At 55.9% G+C, this 5000-nt stretch overlaps 12 non-coding genes across 12 annotated transcripts in view; all 12 read right to left on the bottom strand.

Annotated features, from left to right (window-relative positions):
* The window catches only part of trnah-gug, a 72-nt gene extending 64 nt beyond the window's left edge, over window positions 1-8 (bottom strand). The window contains exon 1 of the tRNA in view: window positions 1-8. This exon is cut by the window's left edge and continues 64 nt beyond it. This is a non-coding gene — a tRNA (tRNA-His).
* Window positions 9-473: 465 nt separating this feature from the next.
* trnae-uuc lies at window positions 474-545 on the bottom strand. The gene has a single exon. It is a non-coding gene; the product is annotated as a tRNA-Glu (tRNA).
* A 212-nt stretch (window positions 546-757) lies between these two features.
* On the bottom strand, window positions 758-830 carry trnar-acg. The gene has a single exon. It is a non-coding gene; the product is annotated as a tRNA-Arg (tRNA).
* A 193-nt stretch (window positions 831-1023) lies between these two features.
* trnah-gug lies at window positions 1024-1095 on the bottom strand. The gene has a single exon. It is a non-coding gene; the product is annotated as a tRNA-His (tRNA).
* Window positions 1096-1560: 465 nt separating this feature from the next.
* Window positions 1561-1632, bottom strand: trnae-uuc. Its single transcript has one exon. It is a non-coding gene; the product is annotated as a tRNA-Glu (tRNA).
* Window positions 1633-1844: 212 nt separating this feature from the next.
* trnar-acg lies at window positions 1845-1917 on the bottom strand. Its single transcript has one exon. It is a non-coding gene; the product is annotated as a tRNA-Arg (tRNA).
* A 193-nt stretch (window positions 1918-2110) lies between these two features.
* On the bottom strand, window positions 2111-2182 carry trnah-gug. The gene has a single exon. It is a non-coding gene; the product is annotated as a tRNA-His (tRNA).
* Window positions 2183-2647: 465 nt separating this feature from the next.
* Window positions 2648-2719, bottom strand: trnae-uuc. Its single transcript has one exon. It is a non-coding gene; the product is annotated as a tRNA-Glu (tRNA).
* Window positions 2720-2931: 212 nt separating this feature from the next.
* Window positions 2932-3004, bottom strand: trnar-acg. The gene has a single exon. It is a non-coding gene; the product is annotated as a tRNA-Arg (tRNA).
* Window positions 3005-3734: 730 nt separating this feature from the next.
* On the bottom strand, window positions 3735-3806 carry trnae-uuc. The gene has a single exon. It is a non-coding gene; the product is annotated as a tRNA-Glu (tRNA).
* Window positions 3807-4284: 478 nt separating this feature from the next.
* On the bottom strand, window positions 4285-4356 carry trnah-gug. The gene has a single exon. It is a non-coding gene; the product is annotated as a tRNA-His (tRNA).
* Window positions 4357-4821: 465 nt separating this feature from the next.
* Window positions 4822-4893, bottom strand: trnae-uuc. The gene has a single exon. It is a non-coding gene; the product is annotated as a tRNA-Glu (tRNA).
* Between the last annotated feature and the right edge of the window lie 107 nt (window positions 4894-5000).

The following is a 5000-nucleotide window of genomic DNA, read 5'->3' as shown; positions in this document are numbered from 1 at the left end:
ATCACGGCTAACCACGGGCTGCGTGCTCTTCCGGCCACAGTAAAGCTCCTCTCTCAGAGTGCGTGCTCTGTGACCAGCCTTTGACGAGTTTCGCGCTGGCTCCTCTGAGCACTTCTCGGCTGCAGTTTCCACTCCGTAAACGAGTTGTGTGTGCTGCTAATTTCCAGAAAACACCAAACACCCGCCTCGACCCACAGGCACCAATCCACAAATGGCCAAACGCTGACGTTTCCCTGCCTCTCGGCACACATGTGCGTGTGAAAGAGTTGGAGTGATGCTGAAGGCTGGGAAAAGCAGCTGAAGAAGGGCACGGTTCGCAAAGCTGAAGGAGACAGTCTTTAGCCATGTGAAAGGTGTCCAGCAGGTGAAGGAGAGCCCATGCAGGTGGAGACAGACTGCACTGTTGGGGGGCAATGCCTTAAGCCGAGGGCTCTACTGGTAAGGAGCCCACATTGACGGGAAGGCAAAAGCGCTTCCCATACCGGGAGTCGAACCCGGGCCACCTGGGTGAAAACCAGGAATCCTAACCGCTAGACCATATGGGAGGAGGCACTCTGCCACCGTCTTGTAGAAAAGCAAAGGCGCGCATGCATTTGTGCTAGACTGAAAGGAGTGTGACTGAGGTCCGGGAGCGACTGACTGGCTTTTGACGAGAGAGGACATGTAGACAAACTGAAGGCCGCAGCAAATCTACTGGCCAGCAGAGGGCAGAAGGCCATCGTGGCGGTCCTCCCGGCGCGGGGTCAAAAGTTGCCGCCGAGCCAGCCAGGAGTCGAACCTAGAATCTTCTGATCCGTAGTCAGACGCGTTATCCATTGCGCCACTGGCCCTGACAAAACCAGCTGACTAGCATGCGATCAGTGTGTTTCCAGAGACGATGCGACAGCAGCACGGTTCGCAGAGCTGCATTCTTCCATTCTTCCGAAGCCTCAAGACAAGAGATGAGCAGACATGGCGAGGTCCAGCTTTGCACACCCACTTTTTCCCGGGCTTGAGGGCAATAATCCAGAAATGTGCAAAAGCTGCCGTGACCCGGATTCGAACCGGGGTTGCTGCGGCCACAACGCAGAGTACTAACCACTATACGATCACGGCTAACCACGGGCTGCGTGCTCTTCCGGCCACAGTAAAGCTCCTCTCTCAGAGTGCGTGCTCTGTGACCAGCCTTTGACGAGTTTCGCGCTGGCTCCTCTGAGCACTCCTCAGCTGCAGTTTCCACTCCGTAAACGAGTTGTGTGTGCTGCTAATTTGCAGAAAACACCAAACACCCGCCTCGACCCACAGGCACCAATCCACAAATGGCCAAACGCTGACGTTTCCCTGCCTCTCGGCACACATGTGCGTGTGAAAGAGTTGGAGTGATGCTGAAGGCTGGGAAAAGCAGCTGAAGAAGGGCACGGTTCGCAAAGCTGAAGGAGACAGTCTTTAGCCATGTGAAAGGTGTCCAGCAGGTGAAGGAGAGCCCATGCAGGTGGAGACAGACTGCACTGTTGGGGGGCAATGCCTTAGGCCGAGGGCTCTACTGGTAAGGAGCCCACGTTGACGGGAAGGCAAAAGCGCTTCCCATACCGGGAGTCGAACCCGGGCCACCTGGGTGAAAACCAGGAATCCTAACCGCTAGACCATATGGGAGGAGGCACTCTGCCACCTTCTTGTAGAAAAGCAAAGGCGCGCATGCATTTGTGCTATACTGAAAGGAGTGTGACTGAGGTCCGGGAGCGACTGACTGGCTTTTGACGAGAGAGTACATGTAGACAAACTGAAGGCCGCGGCAAATCTACTGGCCAGCAGAGGGCAGAAGGCCATCGTGGCGGTCCTCCCGGCGCGGGGTCAAAAGTTGCCGCCGAGCCAGCCAGGAGTCGAACCTAGAATCTTCTGATCCGTAGTCAGACGCGTTATCCATTGCGCCACTGGCCCTGACAGACCCAACAGACTAGCATGCGATCAGTGTGTTTCCAGAGACGATGCGACAGCAGCACGGTTCGCAGAGCTGCATTCTTCCATTCTTCCGAAGCCTCAAGAAAAGAGATGAGCCGACATGGCGAGGTCCAGCTTTGCACACCCACTTTTTCCCGGGCTTGAGGGCAATAATCCAGAAATGTGCAAAAGCTGCCGTGACCCGGATTCGAACCGGGGTTGCTGCGGCCACAACGCAGAGTACTAACCACTATACGATCACGGCTAACCACGGGCTGCGTGCTCTTCCGGCCACAGTAAAGCTCCTCTCTCAGAGTGCGTGCTCTGTGACCAGCCTTTGACGAGTTTCGCGCTGGCTCCTCTGAGCACTCCTCGGCTGCAGTTTCCACTCCGTAAACGAGTTGTGTGTGCTGCTAATTTGCAGAAAACACCAAACACCCGCCTCGACCCACAGGCACCAATCCACAAATGGCCAAACGCTGACGTTTCCCTGCCTCTCGGCACACATGTGCGTGTGAAAGAGTTGGAGTGATGCTGAAGGCTGGGAAAAGCAGCTGAAGAAGGGCACGGTTCGCAAAGCTGAAGGAGACAGTCTTTAGCCATGTGAAAGGTGTCCAGCAGGTGAAGGAGAGCCCATGCAGGTGGAGACAGACTGCACTGTTGGGGGGCAATGCCTTAAGCCGAGGGCTCTACTGGTAAGGAGCCCACATTGACGGGAAGGCAAAAGCGCTTCCCATACCGGGAGTCGAACCCGGGCCGCCTGGGTGAAAACCAGGAATCCTAACCGCTAGACCATATGGGAGGAGGCACTCTGCCACCGTCTTGTAGAAAAGCAAAGGCGCGCATGCATTTGTGCTAGACTGAAAGGAGTGTGACTGAGGTCCGGGAGCGACTGACTGGCTTTTGACGAGAGAGGACATGTAGACAAACTGAAGGCCGCGGCAAATCTACTGGCCAGCAGAGGGCAGAAGGCCATCGTGGCGGTCCTCCCGGCGCGGGGTCAAAAGTTGCCGCCGAGCCAGCCAGGAGTCGAACCTAGAATCTTCTGATCCGTAGTCAGACGCGTTATCCATTGCGCCACTGGCCCTGACAAAACCAGCTGACTAGCATGCGATCAGTGTGTTTCCAGAGACGATGCGACAGCAGCACGGTTCGCAGAGCTGCATTCTTCCATTCTTCCGAAGCCTCAAGACAAGAGATGAGCAGACATGGCGAGGTCCAGCTTTGCACACCCACTTTTTCCCGGGCTTGAGGGCAATAATCCAGAAATGTGCAAAAGCTGCCGTGACCCGGATTCGAACCGGGGTTGCTGCGGCCACAACGCAGAGTACTAACCACTACACGATCACGGCTAACCACGGGCTGCGTGCTCTTCCGGCCACAGTAAAGCTCCTCTCTCAGAGTGCGTGCTCTGTGACCAGCCTTTGACGAGTTTCGCGCTGGCTCCTCTGAGCACTCCTCGGCTGCAGTTTCCACTCCGTAAATGAGTTGTGTGTGCTGCTAATTTGCAGAAAACACCAAACACCCGCCTCGACCCACAGGCACCAATCCACAAATTGCCAAACGCTGACGTTTCCCTGCCTCTCGGCACACATGTGCGTGTGAAAGAGTTGGAGTGATGCTGAAGGCTGGGAAAAGCAGCTGAAGAAGGGCACGGTTGGCAAAGCTGAAGGAGACAGTCTTTAGCCATGTGAAAGGTGTCCATCAGGTGAAGGAGAGCCCATGCAGGTGGAGACAGACTGCACTGTTGGGGGGCAATGCCTTAAGCCGAGGGCTCTACTGGTAAGGAGCCCACATTGACGGGAAGGCAAAAGCGCTTCCCATACCGGGAGTCGAACCCGGGCCGCCTGGGTGAAAACCAGGAATCCTAACCGCTAGACCATATGGGAGGAGGCACTCTGCCACCGTCTTGTAGAAAAGCAAAGGCGCGCATGCATTTGTGCTAGACTGAAAGGAGTGTGACTGAGGTCCGGGAGCGACTGACTGGCTTTTGACGAGAGAGTACATGTAGACAAACTGAAGGCCGCGGCAAATCTACTGGCCAGCAGAGGGCAGAAGGCCATCGTGGCGGTCCTCCCGGCGCGGGGTCAAAAGTTACCGCCGAGCCAGCCAGGAGTCGAACCTAGAACCTTCTGATCCGTAGTCAGACCCGTTATCCATTGCGCCACTGGCCCTGACAAAACCAGTTGACTAGCATGCGATCAGTGTGTTTCCAGAGACGATGCGACAGCAGCACGGTTCGCAGAGCTGCATTCTTCCATTCTTCCGAAGCCTCAAGAAAAGAGATGAGCCGACATGGCGAGGTCCAGCTTTGCACACCCACTTTTTCCCGGGCTTGAGGGAAATAATCCAGAAATGTGCAAAAGCTGCCGTGACCCGGATTCGAACCGGGGTTGCTGCGGCCACAACGCAGAGTACTAACCACTATACGATCACGGCTAACCACGGGCTGCGTGCTCTTCCGGCCACAGTAAAGCTCCTCTCTCAGAGTGCGTGCTCTGTGACCAGCCTTTGACGAGTTTCGCGCTGGCTCCTCTGAGCACTTCTCGGCTGCAGTTTCCACTCCGTAAACGAGTTGTGTGTGCTGCTAATTTCCAGAAAACACCAAACACCCGCCTCGACCCACAGGCACCAATCCACAAATGGCCAAACGCTGACGTTTCCCTGCCTCTCGGCACACATGTGCGTGTGAAAGAGTTGGAGTGATGCTGAAGGCTGGGAAAAGCAGCTGAAGAAGGGCACGGTTCGCAAAGCTGAAGGAGACAGTCTTTAGCCATGTGAAAGGTGTCCAGCAGGTGAAGGAGAGCCCATGCAGGTGGAGACAGACTGCACTGTTGGGGGGCAATGCCTTAAGCCGAGGGCTCTACTGGTAAGGAGCCCACATTGACGGGAAGGCAAAAGCGCTTCCCATACCGGGAGTCGAACCCGGGCCACCTGGGTGAAAACCAGGAATCCTAACCGCTAGACCATATGGGAGGAGGCACTCTGCCACCGTCTTGTAGAAAAGCAAAGGCGCGCATGCATTTGTGCTAGACTGAAAGGAGTGTGACTGAGGTCCGGGAGCGACTGACTGGCTTTTGACG

This window comes from Alosa sapidissima, chromosome 10 (genome assembly GCF_018492685.1).
Source record: "Alosa sapidissima isolate fAloSap1 chromosome 10, fAloSap1.pri, whole genome shotgun sequence".
Taxonomy (NCBI): Eukaryota; Metazoa; Chordata; class Actinopteri; order Clupeiformes; family Clupeidae; genus Alosa; species Alosa sapidissima.
Note: the sequence above shows the minus strand (reverse complement) of the source record. Positions and strands in the feature narration are given on the sequence as shown.